The following is a 23,440-nucleotide window of genomic DNA, read 5'->3' on the forward strand; positions in this document are numbered from 1 at the left end:
CCACTCCCAGCTAATTTTTTCTTTTTTTGGATAGAGACAGGGTCTCACTGTGTTGTCCAGGCCAATCTCTAGCTCCCGGCCTCAAGCAGTCCTCCTGTGTTGGCTTCTTAAATTGCTGGAATTTCAGGCATGAGCCACCATGCCTCGCCTGGGCTAGTCCTATATTCTCTAGAGTTCTCTTTACTTTGTGCTAGCCAGTCTCTCATTATGCTGTTCCCCTGTTATAATGAATAATTCTCTGTATTAAATTTTACCACTTTAAACTTTTGAGTGGTTTATGTCTCCTGGTTGGACTCTAATATGCTAAGAAGGGTCCCTGGAGATAGACTCACACAGATGGGATTTGGGGATAGGTTTGGTTATCCAAGGGGCAGTGCTGAGCTCCTTGCCAATGGGAAACGGAATGCTGGTGATTTCCAGGAAGTGACCTCACAATGACTCAAGCTACTGCTTACTGTTGATTGTGATGAAATGCCAGCTGAGGCACATGCCTTGGGAGCTAAGTGGTTGCTGCACTTGACCGCTATGAAGACTGGTGTGGGAATGGTCCTTTTGGATGCACTTCAGCAGGGGTCCCCAACCCCTGAGCCATGGAGATTTAAGGAGCCACACAGCAGGAGGTGAGTGGTGTTGAGTGAGGGAAGCTGCATCTGTATTTACAGCCACTCCCCATTGCTCACATTCCCGCCTGAGCTCCGCCTTCTCTCAGATCAGCAGCAGCATTAGATTCTCATAGGAGCATGCATCCTATGCAAACCGTGCATGCGAGAGATCTGGGTTGTGCTGTCCCTATGAGAATCTAATACCTGATTATCTGTCACTTTCTTCCATCAATTCAGATGGGACCATCTTGTTGCAGGAAAATAAGCTTAACATGTCCACTGATTCTACATTATGGTGAGTTCTATAATTATTTCATTATATACTACAATGTAATAATGGAAATAAAGTGCCTAATAAATGTAATGCGCTTGAATCTTTTGGCTCAGCTCCTGCCTCCCGGCAGCCTCTCCAGGTCCAGAACTTTCTCCAGTCGGCCTCTACGGGCCAAGCTTGTGGCTCACAATGGCCTATTTAGGCCCATACCCTACCTCATGGCAGTCTCCACAGATGAGGCTGCTGCCTCATGGCAGCCTCCACAGGCCCAGCTCCATCATTACAATGGCCTCTTTAGGCCCAACTCCTGCCTCCCAGCCTTCTCTCCAGGCCCAGAGAGAAGGTTCTCAAGTCAACCTCACCAGGCCCAGCTACTGCCTCTCATCAGCCTCCCAAGGGCCATCTTTTGCCTCACAGCCACCTTCCAAGACTCAGCTCCTGTTTTACAGTGGACTCTTGAGGCCCACCTTTTGCCTCCCAGTGGCCTGTACAGGCCCAGCTCCTGCCATACAACAGTCTCTTTAGTCCGAGCTCCTGCCTCTGGGCAGCCTATACAGGCCCAAAATGTCCATAAGTCAGCCTCTCAAGGCCAAGCTCCTGCCTTCTTCCGTTGGCCTCTCCAGACCCAGCTGCTGCCTCCAGGTGGCCTCTACAGGCTGAGGTTTCTCCTGGCTGTGCCTGGAGGCCCAGCTCCTGCCTCACAACAACCTCTTTTGGTTCAGCTTCTGCCCAGCTCCTGGTGGCCTTTGTAGGCCCAAAACTGCCTCAAGTCAAGCTCTCCAGACCCACCTTCTGCCTCCCAATGGCCTGGACAGGCCCAGCTCCTGTGTGACAACAGCATCTCCAGGCCTAGCTCTTGCCTCCCAGCTGACTCTCCAGGCCCAGCTTTTGCCTCACGGAGGTCTTCCCTGAACAAGTTTCTACCTGCCTCCCGGCAGCCTCGACAGGCCCAGGTCCTGCCTCACACTAACCTCATTACGCCCAGCTCATGCCTCACGGCAGCCTCTCCAGGCCCAGCTCCTGCCCCCGACGGGCTGTCCAGGCCCAAAACTTCCTCAAGTCGCCTCTTCAGGCACAGCTCCTGCCTAACACTGGCCTCTTTAGGCACAGCTCATGCCTCTCGGTGGCCTCTCCAGGCCCAGCTCCCGCATCCCGGTGGCTTCTCCAGACTGAGAACTTTCTCAAGTCTGCCATTTCAGCAGACCTCCCATCGGCCTCTACAGGCCCAACCTCTGCCTCACAGCAGACTTTCCAGGCCCAGTATCTGCCTCACCACAGCCTCCCAGGCAAAGCTCCTGCCTTTCGGCAGCCTCTACAGGCCTAGCTCCTGCCTCCCAGTGGCCTCTCTAGGCCAAGCTCCTGCCTCATGGTGGCCATTCCGGCCCAGCTTTTGCCTTTTGGCAACCTCTTTAGTCACAGAACTTCCACAAGTGAGCCTCTCCAGGCCCAGTTCTTCCTCCTAGCTGAATCTCCAGGCCCACCTCCTGCCTCACAACAATCTCTTTTGGCTCAGCTCCTGCCCAGCTCCTGGAGGCCTTTGTAGGCCCAAAACTTCCTCACGTCAAGCTCACCAGCACAACCTTCTGCCTCTTGGTAGCCTGGATAGGCCCAGCTCCTGCATGACAATGGCCTCTCCAGGCCCAGCTCTTGCTTCACGGAGGTCATCCCTGGCCAAGTTCCTGCCTACCTCCCAGCAGCCTTGACAGGCCCAGCTCCTGCCTCACACTGGCATCATTAGGCCCAGTTCATGCCTCACGGTGGCCTCTCCAGGCCCAGTTCCTGCCCCTGACAGGCTCTCTAGGCCAAAATCTTCCTCAAGTCGGCCTCTCCAGGCCGATCTCTTGTCACACTGGTCTCTTTAGGCCCAGCTCATGCCTCTTGGCAGCCTCTTCAGGCCCAGCTTCTGTGTCCTGGCAGCCTCTCCAGGCCCAGCTCCTGCCTTCTGTCAGCCTGTACGGGCCCAATATCTGCCTCACAGCAGATTCTCCAGGCCCAGCATCTGCCTCACCGTGGCCCCCCACAAGCCAAGCGCCTGCCTTTCAGCAGCCTCTACACACCCAGCTCCTGCCACCCAATGGCTCTTTAGGCCAAGCTCATACCTCACGATGGTTTTTCCAGGCCCAACTTTTGTCTCATGGCAACCTTCCCTGGCCAGGTTTCCACCTATTTCCTGGCAGCCTGGACAGGCCCAGGTCCTGCCACACACTGGCCTCTCTACGCCCAGCTCATGCCTCACAGTGGCCTCTCCAGGCCCAGCTCCTGTCCCGGGACATCATCTCCAGGCCCAAAACTTCCTCAAGTCGGCCTCTCCAGGCCCAGTTGCTGCCTCCCGGCATTCTCTCCAGGCCTAGCTCTTCCTCCTGGCTGTATCTACAAGACCAACTCCTGCCTCACAACAACCTTTTATGGCTCAGCTCCTGCCCAACTACTGCCGGCCTTTGTAGGCCCAAAACTTCCTCAAGTCAAGCTCTTTAGTCCCACCTTCTGCCTTGCAGTGGCCTGTACAGACCCAGCTCTGGCTTGAGAACAGCCTCTGCAGGCCCCGCTCTTGCCTCTTAGCTCCCTCTCCAGGCCCATCTCTTGCCTCACAGTGGCTTGCGTGGGCCAAGTTCCCGCCTGCCTCCCAGCAGCCTCAACAGGCCTAGCTCCTCCCTCACAATGGCTTGTTTAGGCCCAGTTGATGCCTCTGGCAACCTGTCCAGGCCCACCTCCTGCCTCACACTGGCCTCTCTAGGCCGAGGTCCTTTCTCATACTGGCCTGTTTAGGCCCAGCTCATTCCTCTTGTCATCTCTCCAGGCCCAGCTTTTGCCTGTTGTTGGCCTCTACCTCACAGTGCACCTTCCAGGCCCACCTCTTGCCTCACCGTGGCCTCCTCTGACCAGGTTCCTGCCTTTCGGCAGCCTCTACAGGCCTAGCTGCTGCCTCCCAATGGCCTTTGTAGGCCACGCTCATGCCTCACGGTGGCCTTTCCAGGCCTAGCTTTCGCTTTTTGGCCACTCCAGGCCCAGAACTTCCCCCAGTCAGCCTCTCCAGGCCCAGCTCTTCCTCCCAGCAACCTCTGCAGGCCCAAATCATCCTCAAATTGGCCTCTTCTTTCCCAGCTCCTGCCTCCTGGTGGCCTCTGAAGACCCAAATCATCCTCCAGTTGGTTTTTCCAGGCCCAGCTCCTGCCTTTTGGTGGCCTCTCCAGGTGCAAAACTTCCTCCCATCAGCCTGTCCAGGCCCAGCTCATGCCTCTTGGTGGCCTTCTCAGGCCCTGCTTTTGACTTGGTGGCCTCTTCAGGCCCAGAACTTGAATTCAAGTCAGCCTCTCCAGGCCCAGCTCCTGCCTTCTTAAGGCCTGTACAGGCCCAGCCTCTACCTCACAGCAGACTCTCCACACGCAGCTCTTGCCTCACTGTAGCCTCCCCAGTCCAAAACTCCTGACTTTTGGCAGCTTCGACAAGCCCAGCTCCTGCCTTTCAATGACCTCTTTAGGCCCAGCTCATTCCTTACAACGGCCTTTCCAGGCCCAGTTTTTCCCTTTTGGCGGCCTCTCCAGGCCCAGAACTTCCTCAAGTCGGCCTCTTTAGGCCCAGTTGCTGCCTCCTGGCATCCTCTCCAGGCTGAGCTCTTCCTCCCTGCTGTGTCTACAGGCCCAACTCCTGCCTCACAACAACCTCCTTGGACTCAGCTTCTGCCCAGCTCCTGGTGGCCTTTGTAGGCTCAAAATTTTCTCAAATCAAGCTCTCCAGGCCTACTGTCAACCTCGTGGCAGCCTAAACAGGCCCAGCTCCTGCCTGACAATGGCCTCTCCAGGCTTTTCTCCTGCCTCGCAGCAGGCTTTCCAGGCCCAGCTCTTGCCTCATGGTGGCCTTCCCCGGCCATGTTCCTATCTGACTTCTGGCAGCCTCAACCGGCCCAGCTTCTGCCTCACACTGGCCTCTCTAGGCCCAGCTCCTTTTTCACAGTGGCCTCACTAGGCCCATCTCCTACCTCAGATCTGCCTCCCAAGACCCAGCTCCTGTCTCATGGTGGTCTCTCTTACACCAGCTCCTGCCTCACAATGGCCTCGTCTGGCCCATCTTCTGCCTCACAGTGGCCACTCAAGGCCCATCTTTTGCCTCATGGTAGCCTCTTCTGGTTTTGCTCTTGCCTCACAGTTGCCTCTTCCAGATCCAGCTTTAAGCCTTCGATGGTCAACAGCATCAAGGAGCCTAAAGCTTCCCTGGACTCTCATTTGTTCACTTTACAGCAGAGTGCCTTAGCAAAAACTGTCTCTTAACCTTGAGAGTGGATTTCTGACAAATCGATAGTAAATTCTGCCTGTGTGGTTTCACAGTGATTTCTGTTTTATTTAGTGTCTCATGGTTTTTCTTGTCTACTGGGGGTGAGGAGGGGAATGGGCTTTTGCTTGGGCCCTTTGTCTTTGCCCTGGACATGGTAGCTTCTCACTTCATGTCTTCTTTTTTATATTTTTTATAGTTTTCTTTTTCTTTTATAGTTTTCTTAGACAGGGTCTTGCTCTGTCACCCAGGCTGGAGTGTAGTCGTGTGATTATGGCTCACTGCAGACTTGGCCTCTTGGCCTCAAGTGATCCTCCCAACTCAGCATCTTGAGTAGCTGAGACTACAGGCATATGCCACCATGCCTGGCTAATTTCTGATTTTTTCTGAGAGGTTGGTTCTCACTAGGTTGCCCAGGCTGGTCCCAAACTTTTAGACACAAGCAATCTTTTTGCCTGGGCCTCCCAAAGTGCTGAGATTACAAACATGAGCCACCATGCCTGGCCTGCCATTTGCTTGTCATGAACTATTAAGAATTTACTTTTTGATTAATACACTATGACTATATACATTTCTATGTAGAGAGAGATTTTAAATTTTTCTTGGATACCAATTTTTTTCTTTTCTTTTCTTTTCTTTTTTTTTTTTTTTTTTTTTTTTTGAGGCAAGGTACTGCTTTGTTACTTAGGATGGACTGCAGTGGTGTGATCTCAGCTCACCACAACCTCTGCTTTCTTGGCTTAAGTGATCCTCTCACATCAGCCTCCTGAGTAGCTGGGACCCCAGGTATAAGCTGCCATGCCCAGGTAATTTTTATATTTGTTGTAGAGAGGGGGTCTCACCATGTTTCCCAGGCTGGTTTCAAACTCCTGGGCTCAAGTGATCCTTCCAACTCAGCCTCCCAGAGTGCTGGGATTACAGGTGAGAGCCACACCTGGCCTGCCATTTTCTTTTCAAGGATGATTAAGAATTCACTTTGTGCCGGGCACAGTGGCTCATGCTTGTAATCCCAGCAATTTAGGAGGACGACGTGGGTCTATTATGAGGTCAGGAGTTCAAGGCCAGCCTGGCCAAGATGGTGAAACCCCGTCTCTACTAAAAATAGAAAAATTAGGTGCCTGTAATCCCAGCTACTCAGGAGGCTGAGGCAGGAGAATCGCTTCAATCTGGGGGGGCAGAGATGGAATTGAGCTGAGATCGAGCACTGCACTCCACCCTGGGTGACAGAGTGAGACTCCATCTCAAAAAAAAAAAAAAAAGAATTTACTTTTTGATTAGTATACTGTAAATATTTATATATGTATGTGTGTGTATATATATTCATATATGTATATATGTGTATATTTTCATAGCATACACATACACACACACATCTATATATTGTGAAAGAGATATTTGAATGCCTAGAAGTTGATAAGCTTCTTCCAGGTTTTGAAAACACCCTTAGCACAAACATGAAAGTAGTACAAAGTATCATTATTAATGACCATGGACCAAGATGACCATGAGTCAATAGTACTTTGCACCTCAACCACCTTCCAGCAGAGCATCTCAAAGGGCTGGATGTATCTGAACATCACACCCTTTCACTTAGATTAGGATGCTTTGTAATTGTTACTTCTCTTAAGACCTCAGTGTGACCCTTGTCAGCATGAAATCAAACTATTTCTCAAATGATAGAGATATTGAATAACAGCTTTGGTCAGGAAATAGGTATTGCATTTGGTTTGTCATGACAAGTTCCTGACCTAGTCAGATGGAATATTGCAGAAATGTGTGTGTGTTTGTGTGTGTGTGTCTGTGTGTGTGTGTGTGTGTGTGAACATTCTTGTGCACAGATGTGGGGGTGGAAGTGGGGTTTGAATTTGATAAAACCAGCAGTGGGCAGGCTGCTGGGAGGGGGCACTTATTTTGGCAGCGGCAGTGTAACTCTAGAATTAACAAATGCTTGTAAGCCTCAGTTTTCTCTCTTGGAAAATAAAGATTATAATTCTTGCCTTGATATGTGGATTAGGTGATCCGCTATATGCAAAATATCTAGCATATAATAGGTGCTGAATTAATACTACTTTCTGTAGCTCTTTCTTAATCACTGCTTAATTTTTAAAAGTTTAGAATGACTACTGCTTTTGTAAAAATTATTTGTAATTATTATATAAAATGTAAGTCCTATAGAAAAGTACAAAGCACGCCGGGTGCTGTAGCTCACACCTGTAATCCCAGCACTTTGGGAAGGCAGGTTAGAAGGATTGCTCAAGGCCAGGAGTATGAGACCAGCATGAACAACATAGCAAGATCCCATCTCTATAAAAAGTTAAAAACCAGTTATGGTAATGTGCACCTGTAGTCCCAGCAACTCGGGAGGCTGAGATAGGTGGATCACTAGAACCCAGGAGTTTGAGACTGCAGCCTGGGCAACAGAGTGAGACCCTGTCAGAAAGAGGGAGGGGGAGAGAGAGAGAGAGAGAGAGAGAGAGAGAGAGAGAGAGAGAGAGAGAGAGAGAGAGAGAGAGAGGAGAGGAAAGAAAAGTACAAAGAAGCAAGTAGCAAATCATGAAATTTTCAACCACCAAGAAATAACTCTTAACATTAGGTGATATGGCCAGGCATGATAGCTCATGCCTGTAATCCCAGCACTTTGGGAGGCTGAGGCAGGCAGATCACTTGAATTCAGGAGTTCGAGGCCAGCCTGGCCAACATAGTGAAACCTCATCTCTACTACAAATAAAAAATTATCTGAGCATAGTGATGCCTGTAATCTTAACTACTTGAGAGGCTGAGGCACGAGAATCTCTTGAGCCTGGGAGGCAGAGGTTGCAGTGACCCAAGATCACACCATTCCACTCTAACTTAGGCAACAAAGAGAGACTCTGTCTCAAAAAAAAAAAATAATAATTCATACCTCTTTTTGTGCAAATAGGTAGCTAGATAAGTAGATAGATTAATGGACTGAAAATAACTTTGATGAGTGCGGTGGCTCACACCTGTAATCCCCAGCACTTTGGGAGGCTGAGGCAGGTGGATCACAAGGTCCAGAGATCGAGACAATTTTGGCCAACATGGTGAAACCCTGTCTCTACTAAAAATACAAAAATACAACTCCAGCCTGGCGACAGAGTGAAACTCCTTCTCAAAAAAAAAAGTAACTTTACGTATTTTATATTGTGTTTTAGTTTAAATATATATATAACTTTTATTTTGCTTGCTACAACAGAAGCTGAAGAAACTAAAGTAAGGTGGGAGAATTTCTGAACTTCAGATAAATGCCTATGGGAAAGTGATATCTTTTTATTCAATGTTCATTAAAATTATTTTAAAAATAATAAAAGTATTATGAGTCTTTTTAATCTGCAGTTTCTGTTTTCACCCACAGCTGCTGTATTTTTGGAATTGGTGCATGTTTGATAGTTTCTGTTTAATGTGTTTATCCTTGGATGACTTTTTTTTTTTGACAGAGTCTTGCCCTGTTGCCCAGGCTGGAGTGCAGTGGTGTGATCTCAGCTCACTGCAACCTCCGTCTCCCAGATTCAAGCGATTCTGCTGCCTCATTTTCCTAAGTAGCTAAGAATACAGGCACACGCTACCACGCCTGGCTAATTTTTGTATTTTTAGTAGAGATAGGCTTTCACCATCTTGGACAGGCTGGTCTCGAACTCCTGACCTCAGGTGATCCTCCTGCCTTGGCCTCCCAAAATTCTGGGATTGCAGGCATGAGCCACCGCACTTGGCCTGGGAGAATATTCTTGATTCATTTTCCTTTGCTTCAGGTCTTCCCATAAGTTCTGACTCTATTCTCATCTGACTCTGGCTGGGGCTAAGGGAAGGTCTGAGGCTGGCTGGAGGTTTTTCTCACATGTACTTATGTTTTCCTGCCCAAAGGCCAGTGGAGTACTTTCTTTATCATTGAAGTTTGATAGCTTAGCCAGGGTTGGCTGGAGGCCAATCACTCCGTATCAGTTTTTCCAGGTATACGGTGTGCCCTTTGGCTACTGACTATGTACTTCTCTATCTCTGCATGCAATCTTTCTTTCTCTTTCTTTCTTTCTTTTCTGTCTTTCTCTCTTTCTCCTTTCCCTCCCTCCCCTTCCTCCCTTCCTTCTTCCTTCCTTCCTTCCTTTCCTCCCTCACTCCCCCCACCCTCCCTTCCTCCTTCCTCCATTCCTATGTTTCTTCTTTCTTTCAAGACAGGGCCTTGCTCTTTCACCCAGACTCTAGAATACAGTGGTGTCATCATACCTCACTGCAGCCTCAAACTCCTGGATTCAAAGGATCTTCCTGCCTCAGCCTTCCAAATAGCTGGGATTACAGGCATGCACCACCAAACCTGGCTAATTTTTGTTACATTTGTAGAGATGGGGTCTTACTATGTTGCCCAGGCTTGTCTCAAACTCCTGGCCTCAAGCTATCCTCACACCTCAGCTTCCTAAAGCACTGGGATTATAGGCTTGAGCCACCATGACCAGCCCTGTTTTATTTTTTTAGGTTGTCTAACTCAGGGTCACCAATTGACAACCCAGTGTTAGACTACTGTCTCTAATTTCCATAATTATTTTTTCAGTTGTTTTATTGTAGTTCTTTTATCCTCTGATTCACTTTGATTATATCAAGCATTTCTATGTGTTGAACTTTTTTTTTTTTTTTTTTGAGACAGAGTCTGACTCTGTCACCCAGGCTGGAGTGCAGTGGTGTAATCTCAGCTCACTGCAACCTCTGCCTCCCAAGTTCAAGTGATTCTCCTGCCTCAGCCTCCTGAAGTAACTGGGATTACAGGTGCATACCACCATGCCTGGCACATTTTTGTATTTTTAGTAGAGACGGGGTTTCACCATGTTAGCCAGGCTGGTCTCAAACTCCTGACTTCAGGTGATTCGCCCCCCTCAGCCTACCAAGGTGCTAGGATTACAGATTATAGGCATGAGCCACTGCGCCCAGCCGCCACATTTCCTTTATTCTTTTTTCCATTGATGGAAAGAAACGTAGGTTGATTCCATCTCTTCACTGTTAAGAATAGTTGTCTACAAATTTTTTTACACTTGTCATCAAGAGATAGAATCTGGTTTCAGGCTGGGTGTGGCGGCTTACGCCTGTAATCCCAGCACTTTGGGAGGCGGAGGTGGGTGGATCACGAAGTCAGGAGATTGAGACCATCCTCGCCAACATGGTGAAACCCCATCTCTACTAAACATACAAAAATTAGCTGGCCGTGGTGGCTTGTGCCTGTAGTCCCAGCTACTCAGGAGGCTGAGGCAGCAGAATCACTTGAACCTGAGTGGTGGAGGTTGCAGTGAGCTGAGATTGGGCCACTGCACTCCAGCCTGGGTGACAGAGCAAGACTCTGTCTCAAAAAAAATAAAAAATCTAGTTAATCTTCCCTTGAATATGAACTTAGTCCCCTGCTTCTATAAGTAGAATACAATGGAAGTGTTGCTCATGATCTGCCAAAGTTAGGTCATAAAAGATGTTTCCACTTGGCTGTCCTTCCTGGGATGGATGCACTTAGAACCCATTCACCATTTTGTGAGAAAGCCCAGGCCACATACGGAGGTGATGTGTGGGTGTTCCACCAGATAGCCCCATCTGAGGCACTAGCTAACAGCCCACATTAACCAGGAGATATTTGAGCAAGGAAACCATTGAGACTATTCTAACTGCATACTGTTTGAAGGCAACCACATAAGACATCCTAAGCCAGAACTGCCTAGGTGAGTCTAGTCAGCCTTCAGTATTGTGAGAAGACTAATAAGCATCATTGTAACTTTATACCATTATGCTTGGAGTGGTTTGTTACACAGCAATAGATAGCTGATACACAAAGTGGTCTTCCAATACGAATATTATGTCAGTTCTCCACTTGACAGCATTTAATGATTTAGAATTGAGTGTAAAAGTCAAAACCCAATTCTGAATCCATCTGACAAGGGATTAATAACTAGAGTACATAAAGAGCTCAGGTGGAAAAAAAATAAATGGGAAAAAATATAATAATCTGATTTTAAAATGGGCAAAAAATCAGAATAGATATTTCTCAAAAGAAGACATACAAATTGCAAACAGGTATATAAAAAGGTGCTCAACATCATCGATCATCAGAGAAATGCAAATCAAAACTACAATGAGCTATCATCCTACCCCAGTTAAAATGGCTTATATCCAAAAGACAGGCGATACCAAATGCTATTGAGGTTGTAGAGAAAAGGGAACCCTGATACACTGTTGATGGGAACGTAAATTAGTACAACCACTATGGAGAACGGTTTGGAGGGTCCTCAAAAAACGAAAAATAGAGTTACTTTATGATGCAATAATCTTACTGCTGGATATATACCCAAAAGGAAGAAAATCAGTATATTGAAGAAATATCTGCATTTCTATATTTATTGCAACACTGTTCACAATAGCCAAGATTTGGAAGCAATTTAAGTGTCCATCAACAGGTGAATGGATAGAAAAAATGTGGTATATATACACAATGGAATATTATTCAGCCATGAGAAAGAATATAATCCTGTTATTTGCAACAACATGGGTAGAACTGGAGATCATTATGTTAACTAAAATAAGCCAGACACAGAAAGACACATTTTGCATGTTCTCAGTCATTTGTGGGTGCTAAGAATTAAAATAATTGAACTTATGAAGATAGAGAATAGAATGATGGTTACCAGAGGCTGGGAAGGGTAGTGGGCTGGAGGGAGTGCACAGGAATGATTAATGGGTACAAAAATACAGTTAGAATGAATAAGATGTAGTATTTGGTAGTACAACAGCATGACTATAGTAAACAATAATTTATTGTATATTTAAAAATAGCTAAAATAGGCCAGGTGTGGTGGCTTATGCCTGTAATCCCAGCACTTTGGGAGGCCAAGGGGGGCTGATCACCTGAGGTCAGAAGTTCAAGACCAGCCTGGCCAACACGGAGAAACCCCACCTCTACTAAAAATACAAAAATTAGCGGGGCGTGGTGATGCACGCCTGTAGTCCCAGCTACTCAGGAGGCTGAGGCAGGGGAATCACTTGAACCGAGGGGGCAGAGGTTGCAGTTAGCCAAGATTGTGCTACTGCACTCCAGCCCTGATGACAGAGCTGGACTTTGTCTCAAAAAAAAAAAAAAGCATAATTGGAGATTGTAAAACAAAGAAAGGACAAATGCTTGAGGTGATGGGCATCCCATTCACCCTGATGTGATTATTACACATTACATGCCTGTGTCAAAACGTCTCATGCACCCCATAAATATATATACCTACTGTGTATCCACAAAAATTAAAAGTAAAGCATTTTTTAAACCCCCAATCTTGGCCAGATGTGGTGTCCCACACCTGTAATTCCAGTGCTTTTATAGGCCAGGATGGGAGGATCACTTGAGTCCAGGAGTTTGAGACCCACCTAGGCAACATAGCAAGACTGTCATCTCTAATAACAATAAAAAAACTTAGCCAGGCATGGTGGGGCTCAGGCCTATAGTCCCAGCTACTTGGGAGGCTGAGATGACAGGATCTCTTGAACCCAGGGGGTTGAGGCTGCAGTGAGCTATGATTGCCCCACTGCACTCCAGCCTGGGTGACAGAGTGAGACCATGTCTCTTAAAAAACAAACCAATCCTAGCATGATCAGACCCTGTCTGCCACCCTCTATTCCTTTCCTCTTGCTCGTTGCGCATCAGACATCTGGGCTTCTTTTCTGCTCCTGTAAATGCCAAGTGGTTTCCCTCTTCAGGACCTTTGCACATGCTCTCCCCTGCCCGAAATGGACTTCCCATACCTCCTGCCATAGCTGGATTTTTCTCATGTTTCAGACCTCAGCTCGCACATCATCTCTCGAGAAATCCTCCCTCATCCTGTGAAGAGAGAATCATCGTCCTTTTCATTGCCTTGTCCTGCCTGGTTCTCTCAAAGCAGATACCACACTAAAAAATCAGCTTGTTATTTATTGAACTGCTTGTCTGCATATCCTCCTCCCAAACTCACGGCAAATCAGAACAGAGGCTCCCTATGGCAGGAGTCCCATCTTGTTCGTTCTCAGAACCTAATATAGTACTTGGCACATAGTAGGCACACAACAAATGTCATTAGAATGAGTAAGTATCAAGGGGTCAGGCGCGGTGGCTCATGCCTGTAATCCCAGCACTTTGGGAGGCCAAGGCAGGTGAATCACCTCAGGTCAGAAGTTCGAGACCAGCCTGGCCAACATGGTGAAACCTTGTCTCTGCTAAAAATACAAAAGTTAGCTGGGCATGGTGGTGCACACCTGTAATCCCAGCTACTTGGGAGGCTGAGGCAGGAGAACCACTTGAATTTGGGAGGCAGAGGTTGCAGTGGGCCAAGATTGTGCCACTACACCCCAGCCTGGGTGACAGAGTGAGATTCCATCTCAAAAAAAAAAAAAAAAAGAATGAATGCATAAGTATCAAGGAAGGGAGATTTTGTGATTTGCCACCTTTACATGGAAAGCCTACTTAACATTGACATTTTCTATTTGATGGTATTTTTATAATAGGAAATTGAAACTGAGCTAATTAAAAAAGAATAAAGCTGGGCATGGTGATTTATGCCTGTAATTCCAGCACTTTGGGAGGCTGAAGAGGGAGGATCACTTGAGGGTAGCAGTTTCAGACCAGCATCGCAACATACAGAGACCCCTGTCTCTGTAAAAACAACTTTTTTTTTTTGAGACAGAATTTCGCTCTTGTTGCCCAGGCTGGAGTGCAGTGGCACGATCTCGGTTCACCAACCTCTGCCTCCTGGGTTCAAGCAATTCTCCTGCCTCAGCCTCCCAAATAGCTGGTACTACAGGCATGCACCACCACACCTGGCGAATTTTGTATTTTTAGTAGAGATGGGGTTTCTCCATGTTGGTCAGGCTGGTCTGGAACTCCCGACCTCGTCTGATCCACCTGTCTTGGCCTCCCAAAGTGCTGGGATTACAGGCGTAAGCCACCTCGCCCGGCCAAAAATAACTTTTAAAAAATAAACCAGGTGTGCCAGGTGCAGTGGCTCATGTCTGTATTCCCAGCACTTTGGGAGGCTGAGGGGGGCAGATCACCTGAGGTCAGGAGTTCGAGACCAGCCTGGCCAGCATGGTGAAACCTCATCTCCACTAAAAATACAAAAATTAGCTGGGCATGGTGGCAGGCACCTGTAATCCCAGCTACTCAGGAGGCTGAGGCACAAGAATCACTTGAACCCGGGAGGCAGAGTTTGCAGTGAGCCGATATCAGGCCATTGCACTCCAGCCTAGACAACAAGAGTGAAACTCCTTCTTGAAAAAAAAATTAACCAGATGTGGTGGCACATGCCTATAGTCCCAGCTCCTCCAGAGGCTGAGGTGGGAGGATCACTTGAGCCCAGGAGATAGAGGCTGCAGTGAGCCATGATTGCCCAACTGCACTCAGCCTGAGCAACAGAGCTAGACCTTATCTCTAAAATCAAAAAACAAAAACAAAAAAAAAAGGCCAGGCGCGGTGGCTCACACCTGTAATCCCAGCACTTTGGAAGGCTGAAGCAGGTGGATTACCTGAGGTCAGGAGTTCAAGACCAGCCTGGCCAACATGGTGAAACCCTGTCTCTACTAAAAAATACAAAAATTAGCCGGGCATGGTGGCAGGCACCTGTAATCCCAGCTACTCAGGAGGCTGAGGCACAAGAATTGCTTGAACCTGGGAGGCAGAGGTTGCAGTGAGCAGAGATCACACCACTGCACTCCAGCCTGGGCGACAGAGCAAGACTCCATGTCAAAGAAAAAACAAAACAAAAACACTAAAAAGAACACTTCAGCTGCTTGTCAAGAGACTGGACATGGAGGGGCAAGAGTTGGAGCAGGACATCTGGTGAGGAGCTGTCATTTCAACATCTTTTGATCACTCCAGGCCACGTTTTGAGTGGGGCCTCGGCTAGAATGTGGCCCAGCCTCAGATGCCTTAATTCTGACACTCAGTGCCAGTAGAGGCCCTGTGAGGTCACACTGTGGAGGCTTCTTGGGAAAGTGTTGGCTCTAAAATCAACATCCTGGTTCATTCCTTTGATGCTGGAGACAATGACCTGTGTCTCCTCATATGTCTGCTCAAGACTGTTACAAACAGGGTGGAGTGTCTCTTAGTCTAGGAGCTTGGGCTGCTCTGGAGTTTGCACAAATACAAATAATCATCACAGGTCTCAGGCCACGTGTCTTGGTTATGACACAAAACAGCCCTTCAGCAGTGGATGTCTACATAGTGGAAGTTCCCAAACACCTCTTTTTTTAAAAAAAATATAGAGACAGGGTCTCACTATGTTGTCCAGGCTGGTCTTGAATTCCTGGCCTCAAGAGATCCTCCTGCCTCAGCCTTCCAAAATGCTGGGATTACAGGTGTGAGCCACTGAGTCTGGCCCTTTTTTGTTGTTGTTGTTTTTAGACAGGGTCTTGCTCTGTCACGCAGGCTGGAGTGCAGTGGCATGATTACAGCTCGCTGCAGCTTCAAATTCCTGGGCTCAAGTGATCCTCCTGCCTCAGCCTCCTGAGAACCTGGGACCACAAGCATACAGCCACACCCAGCTAAGTAAAAAAAAAAAAAAAAAAAAAAATTTCTGGAGACAAGGTCTCACTATATTGACCAGGCTGGTCTTGAACTCCTGATCTAAAGCCATCCTCCTGCCTCCACCTCCCACCTTGAACACCTCTTTTCTCCAGTTTGAAAATGAAATCCACACTTTGAGAAGGAGGAACAAATGGGGAAGACAGGAAGCCAAGAAGCCAACCAGGCTTGCTTGGATAAACACTGAATCCCTTACATTGGTTTTACTTCAATGATACAGCTAATTAAGGGTTGTTGATTTTTTTAAGTTCCTATTTGGCAAGTGAACAGTTTCTTCCTCAGTAAATTTGAACATCAAGTATCTGTTCTGTGATTGAATGAAGCAAATATTTTACACATGGGGAACCATTGTTAAATGATTGTATTATAGATAGGGATGAACGGGACAGGGGCAAGGCAGGGTCGGATGTCAGTGCCTGTGTCCCTGTGCTCCCCACCCACCTCCTCTGTCCCTGCTCCCCATGGTGTTTGTCAAGGGGCACAGTGCACTGAAGGAGGGGTTACCAGGTGGCACATCCAGAAGACATCATTCTCGGCTACATGGAATCCACTTACTTTGATCTAATTTCTTTACTCATAAAATTCATTTAACATTCACATCAGCAGCTTCTGAATATCTAAGCCAATTGTTAAACATAGTGATGTTACTGGATTCTTAAAACAAGCTGGAGGCCGGCCGGGCACAGTGGCTCACACCTGCAATCCTAACACTTTGGGAGGCTGAGGGTGGATCATCTGAGGTCAGCAGTCAGAGACCAGCCTGGCCAACATGGTGAAACCCCGTCTTTACTAAAAAAAATACAAAAAAATTAGGAGGGCATGGTGGCAGGCCTGTAATCCCAGATACTCTGGAGGCTGAGGCAGGAAAATCGCCGGAACCCTGGGGTCAGAGGTTGCAGTTATCCGAGATCGCACCACTGTACTCCAGCCTAGGTGATAGAGTGAGACTCCGTCTCAGAAAAAAGCAAAACAAGTTAGAGAAGGGTTTTTTTTTTTTAGCTTCATTTTGAAATTGTGAAGACAGGCAGTGAGAGTGAGTGAGTTGTCCAAATTCAGGCTGCAAGCTGGAGAGCATGCGATTCCTGGCCTTTTGCAGCCAGGTTGTATGGGCCAGCTGTGTGGTGGTGTGCACTCCCCTCTCCGTCTGCCGGCACTACCATATACCACGTCTGGCCTTGTCACCTGGAGACCTGGGAGTCTTCTTTTGTTTTCCCTGACTTTTGTCACCAGATCTGCTTACTTACAAGTCCTGTTGGTTGTGCCCCTCCCAGCCTTTCCCGTCTTCCTCCTTCTTATCTTGGTCATTATTTCAACCCAGCTGGAATCATATCTGGCCCAGATTACTGCATTAGTTCCTAGTTGGAGTCCTTTAAACTCTCTTTTTTAAACAAAGATGGCTGAACAGGTGGCTCCTGCCTGTAATCCAAGCACTTTGGGAAGCTGAGGCAGGAGGATCACTTGAGGCCAAGAGTTCAAGACAAGCCTGGGCATCAGAGTGAGACCCCCATCTCTACAAAAAAAAAAATTAAAATTAGCTGGGTAAAGGAAATAATGTATACAGTGGTCCATTTCCAAGACAAAGTGCCTTAAATCAGATTAGGTCAGCAAACTACAGAAGAAACAGGGTATACACGGCTCAGCATGGTGACTCACACCTGCAATCCCAGCACTTTGGGAGGCCAAGGCAGGTGGATCATGAGGTCAGGAGATCAAGACCATCCTGGCTAACACGGTGAAACCCCGTATCTACTAAAAATACAAAAAAAAATAGCTGGGCGTGGTGGTGGGCGCATGTAATCCAAGCTACTCAGTCGGCTGAGGGAGGAGAATGGCAAGAACCTGGGAGGCAGAGGTTGCAGTGAGTCGAGATTGCGCCACTGCACTCCCACCTGGGCGACAGAGCAAGACTCCATCTTAAAAAAACAAACAAACAAAAAAGACACCTAAAGCCCCTACCCAACAACCAATAAGTGACATCCAGGAAGACTGTGACCCCATAGTACTCAGCCTATGTATGAGGAAGCGGGAGGGACCTGCACACAAGAGGATAAATTGCTTGTTGAAACTGTTATGAGTGTGCCTGCCTATCAGACACCCAATCCTGCAAGACCATCGTTAAAAGTCTTACTTTCGCTGTTCTCTGGGTATCTGAGTCCATTCTTTGTGTTTGGACAGGTGAGTTTGTTTCTGACACTGGGCATGGTGGTGCAACCTCCACCTCCCAGGTTCAAGTGATTCTCCCTTCTTCAGCCTCCCGAGTAGCTGGGACTACAGGCACCCGCCACCATGCCCAGCTAATTTTTGTATTTTTAGTAAAGGGGTTTCACCGTGTTGGCCATGCTGGTCTCGAGCTCCTGATCTCAGGTGATCTGCCTGCCTCAGGCTCCCAAAGTGCTGGGATTACAGGTGTGAGCCACCGCCCCTGGTCCAGTTGTGAAGTCTACAGAGTATCAATCAGTCGATGTTATTCCCTGGTTTTGAATGTATTTTTTTACTTCAAGAGTAAGTTGCTGGGCACGGTTGGTCATGCCTCTAATCCCAGCATTTTGGGAGGCTGAGGCAGGTGGATCACTTGAGGTCAGGAGTTTGAGACCAGCCTGGCCAACATGGTAAAATGCTATCTCTACTAAAAATACAAAAATTAACCAGGCGTGGTGGTGGGTGCCTGTAATCCCACCTACTCGGGAGAGTTTGAGGCAGGAGAATCACTTGAACCCAGGAGGCGGAAGTTGCAGTGAGCTGAGATCATGCCACTGCGCTCCAGCCTGGGGGATAGAGTGACACTCTGTCTCCAGAAAAAAAAAAAGAAGGGAAGTTGTATCTAGAGGAATTAAATGAAATTTGATGCTAAGAGATAAAGGGAGAAAATTGAGAGTGTAAAAAAGCAACATTTAAAGAGTTTAGCTGGTGTTTTTATCAGAAATAGTGTTTCTTGGACTCTTCTCCATTAAAAAAGTGGCCAGGTATAGTGACTCATTCCTGTAATCCTAACAATTTGAGAAGCCAAGGCAGGAGAAATGCTTGAGACCAGGAGATTAAGACCCAGCCTGGGCAACATAGCAAAACTCCATTGCTCCAAAAAGGATGTTTTTCAGATTAGCCGAGTGCAGTGGCACACACCTGTAGTCCCAACTACTTGGGAGGTTGAGGTGTGAGGATCACTTGAGCCCAGGAGGCAGAGGTTACAGTGAGCCAAGATCTCACCACTGCACTCCAGCCTGGGTGATAGAGCAAGGCCCTGGCTCTAAAGGAAATTTTAAAGATTGCCCTTGGAATTAAGATTAATATGTATTCCCTGTGATTTCCAGGGTATTAAGAAAAAAAAAAAAAAAAAGGAGGCAGAAAGACAGAGAAGAAGAAAAAGGAAAATTTGAGCAAGAATGGAAGAAGGGCTGGGCGTGGTGGCTCATGCCTATAATTTCAGCACTTTGGGAGGCCTAGACGGGCGGATCACCTGAGGTCAGGAGTTCGAGACCAGCCTGACCAACATGGCGAAACCCCATCTCTACTAAAAATACAAAAATTAGCAGGGCATGGTGGCGGGCACCTGCAATCCTAGCTACTCGGGCGGCTGAGGCAGGAGAATCACTTGAACACAGGAGGCGGAGGTTGCAGTGAGCTGAGATCATGCCATTGCACTCCAGCCTGGGCGACAGAGCAAGACTGTCTCAAAAAAAAAAAAAAAGTTTTCTGAGCCCGGGTGTAGTGTTTCATGCCTATAATCCCAGCACTTGGGGAGGCTGAGGCAGGCAGATCATTTGAGGTCAGGAGTTTGACACCAGCCTGGCCAACATGGTGAAATCCCATCTCTACTAAAAAATACAAAAATTAGTTGGGCATGGCAGTGGGTGCCTGTAATCCTAGCTACTTGGGAGGCTGAGGAAGGGAGAATCACTTGAACCCGGGAGGCGGAGGTTGCAGTGAGCCGAGATCGTGCCATTGCTCTCCAGCCTGTGTGACGAGTAAAACTCTGTCTCGAAAAAAAATAAAAATAAGTCAGTAAAATAAATAAATAAAAATACAAAAATTAGCTGGGTATGGTAGTGGGTGCCTGTAATCCCAGCTACTTGGAAGGCTGAGGCAGGAGAATCACTTGAACTCGGGAAATGGGAGGTTGCAGTGAGCCAAGATAGCTCCATTGCACTCCAGCCTGGGCAACAAGAGTGAAACTCCGTCTCAAAAAAAAAATTAAAAAAAATATATATATATATAATATATACTATATACTTATATATTATATATAGTATATACTTATATATTATATAATATATACGTATATATTATATAATATATATAATATATACATTATATATATATATATAGTGAGAGAGAGACAGAGAAAGTTTACCTCTACTTGATGAGCCAAGTCTCTTCAGTGTGTGAAAAATAAATGCTTTTTTTTTTCAGCCACCCCAGACTTCTGGGAAAGGACCCTGGAGCTGTGCCCAAGCATCCCAGCCTTTGCCCTCAATTGCAAACAGAGTGGAGTGTCTCTTAGCTAAGAAGTTTGTGCTGCTCACGAGTTTGCACAAATACAAAGTTGAGAAATACTCCTTGCTGAAAGGGGTGTAAAAGGCAAAGGACAAACCGGTTGTCCTCTGAAGTGGAGACATTTCTATTCTATGTTGGGCTATGATCTTGGAGAATGCAGGCAAGGAACGAGTTTCGCTGGTTTTTCAGTGAGAGACCCCTTGTAGTAAGAGAGGCTCTTCTCTCTCTACCTGGTGAGTTATTTCATCTCTTTGGTACCCATTTCCTCATGTTTAAACTTAGGAGTGAAACCACACGTCCCCTAAGATCCTTTTCTCTTAGCTGTTCTGTGAGTTAATTAATGAGATTTGTTTTCCCATTAGCATACATCCAAAAAGGTAGTCAGGGTAGGTTTTTCATGTTTCCTGGAACCTTGTAATTGCCCCAAATGAAGTGGGAGTATTTGGAGGAGAAGCCCTTCCTTGCTTCCTTTATTTCATTTTTAGAGACAAAATCTCTCTGTCACCCAGGGTGGAGAGCAGTGGTGCAGTCCTGGCTCACTGCAACCTCCAATTCTTGGCCTCAAGTAATCCTCCCATCCCAGCCTCTGGAGTAGCTGGGACAACAGGCTAACACCACCATGCCCAGCTAATTTTTTTTTTTTTTTGAGACCGAGTCTCACTCTGTCGACCAGGCTGGAGTGCAGTGGCGTGATCTCGGCTCACTGCCTCACTACAAGCTCCGCCTCCCGGGTTCAGGCCATTCTCCTGTCTCAGCCTCCTGAGTAGCTGGGACTACAGGCACCCGCCACCATGCCCAGCTAATTTTTTGTATTTTTAGTAGAGACAGGGTTTCACCGTGTTAGCCAGGATGGTCTCGATCTCCTGACCTCGTGATCCACCCATCTCGGCCTCCCAAACTGCTGGGATTACAGGCGTAAGCCACCGCACCCGGCCGACCAGCTAATTTTTAAAATTATTTTGTAGAGACAGGGTCTCACTATGTTGCCCAGGCTGGCCTCAAACTCCTGGCCTCAAGTGATCCTTCTGCTGCAGCCTCCCAAAGTGCTGGGATTACAGGCATGAGACATTGTGCCTGGCCATTCATTGCTTTTTAATAACCTTAATTTTTTGAATATCTTTAGAACTACAGTGGTTTTGTCTTTTGAGGCTAGAGTTGATTTCCATAAATAGTCATTTTGAGCCAGGTCTTTTGAATAAAGTGAGTGGCCAGAGATGAAGCCACAACTTTGGCGAAAACAGTTTCCCAAGGATTATGCCATGAACTCTAAAATGCTGTGTGCTGGTCACTGGGCCACAGTTCACTCCTCTTGCCAAATTCAGAATTGCAAATGAAAACTTTATTTCATTTTATTTTATTTATTTAATTTTTTTAGACAGAGTCTCGCTCTGTCACACAGGCTGGAGTGCAGTGGTGTGATCTCAGCTCACTGCAACCTCCGCCTCCCGGGTTCAAGAGATTCTCCTGCCTCAGCCTCCCATGTAGCTGGGATTACAGGCATGTGCCGCCATGCCCAGCTAATTTTTGTACTTTATTTATTTATTTATTTATTTATTTATTTATTGAGATGGAGTCTTGCCCTGTCACCCTGGCTGGAGCGCAATGGTGCGATCTCAGCTCACTGCAACCTCCACCTCCTGGGTTCAAGTGATTCTCCCTGCCTCTGACTCCTGAGTAGCTGGGATTACAAGTGCCCACCACCACACCCGGCTAATTTTTGTATTTTTAGTAAAGACAAGGTTTCACCATGTTGGCCAGGCTGGTCTCGAACTCCTGATCTCAAGTGATCCGCCTGCCTTGGCCTCCCAAAGTGCTAGGATTAGAGGCATGAGCCACTGCACCCGGCCTAATTTTTGGACTTTTAGTACATACGGAGTTTCACCATGTTGGTCAGGCTGGTCTCCAACTCCTGACCTCAAATGATCTGCCTGCCTTGGCCTCCCAAAGTGCTAGGATTACAGGCATGAGCCATTGTGCCCAGCTGATTTTTTCTGATATCAAAGGAATCACCAAGGTCTTCCCTTTCTTTTGATTCATTTATTTTCTTGGTTCTGAAATATTTTTTAAAATATGGAATGCTTCATGAATTTGTTTGTCATCCTTTCACAGGGACCATGCTTATCTTCTCCATGTCATGCCACTTTTTGTATATGTGCTGCCGAAGTGAGCACTGATTCTGGATTGATTGATTGATTTGTTTGTTTGTCTGTTTTTGAGACAGTTTCACTGTGTCTTCCAGGCTGGAATACTGTGGTATTATCGTGGCTCACTGCAACCTCTGCTCCCCAGGGCTCAAGCAGTCCTCCTGCCTGGGCCTCCCAAAGTGTTGAGATTACAGGCATGAGCCACTGTGCCCAGCCTGGAATGTTTAACTGCTGACTTTGATGCCTGGTTTTGGTTGTACTAGACACTCCCACTACTTTTTTCTTTAAAAATTACTGGTTTCTTTAGCTCCTTAAAAAGATCTTTGGTGTTTTATATATCAAAATATGTGAGGCCAGGTGTGGTGGGTCATGCCTGTAATCCCAGCATTTGAGGAAGCCAAGGTGGGAGGATCTCTCGAGCCCATGTGTTCAAAACCAGTCTGGGCAACATAGTGAGACCCCTGTCTCTATAAGAACTAAAAAATTAGCTGGGCACGATGGTGCGTGCATGTAGTCCCAGCTCTTGGAAGGCTGAGGCAGGAAGATCACTTGAGCCCAAGAGGGTGAGGCTTTAGTGAGCCATGATCATGTCACTGCAGTCTAGCTTGGGTGACAGAGTGAGACCCTGTCTCAAAAAAAAAAGAGTAATAATTGCAGAAACATTTTCTATGCTCCAGATTACTTTAAAAATTAGACCTAATCTTGGCCAGCCATGGTGGCTTACGCCTGTAATCCCAGCACTTTAGGAGACCAAGGCAGGTGGATCACTTCAGGTCAGAAGTTGGAGACCAGTCTGGCCAACATGATGAAAGCCTGTGGGTGAAAGTAAAGTTGGGTGCGGTGGCTCTCCCTGGATTCCTTGATGCTTTTAATACCCTGAGTCCTCTACCCCACTCTGAGCCACACTGACACTTGTGCACCAAGGTGCGTGGTGTGGCCCCAGTGCCCACAGGATCGCTTGTAAGAACTGCTCCTTCAGCCCCCACCTGTAGCCTTTCCTCCAGGGTGAAGTCTGGTTCCTGATGTTCACGCCATGCTCCTTCTCACCAGGGTGCACCGGCATCACTGCCTACAAAACATTTTATTGAAA

The 23,440-nt window shown here is 47.2% G+C and overlaps 1 non-coding gene and 1 pseudogene across 1 annotated transcript; one reads left to right on the plus strand and one right to left on the minus strand.

Moving 5' to 3' along the window:
- The first annotated feature begins 2,508 nt into the window (after window positions 1–2,508).
- On the plus strand, window positions 2,509–7,681 carry LOC134730678 (putative uncharacterized protein FLJ44672; annotated as a pseudogene).
- Window positions 7,682–22,270: 14,589 nt separating this feature from the next.
- Window positions 22,271–22,377, minus strand: LOC112440525 (U6 spliceosomal RNA). Its single transcript, XR_003028566.1, has one exon. It is a non-coding gene; the product is annotated as a U6 spliceosomal RNA (small nuclear RNA).
- Between the last annotated feature and the right edge of the window lie 1,063 nt (window positions 22,378–23,440).

This window comes from Pan paniscus, chromosome 6 (genome assembly GCF_029289425.2).
Source record: "Pan paniscus chromosome 6, NHGRI_mPanPan1-v2.0_pri, whole genome shotgun sequence".
Lineage (NCBI taxonomy): Eukaryota > Metazoa > Chordata > Mammalia > Primates > Hominidae > Pan > Pan paniscus.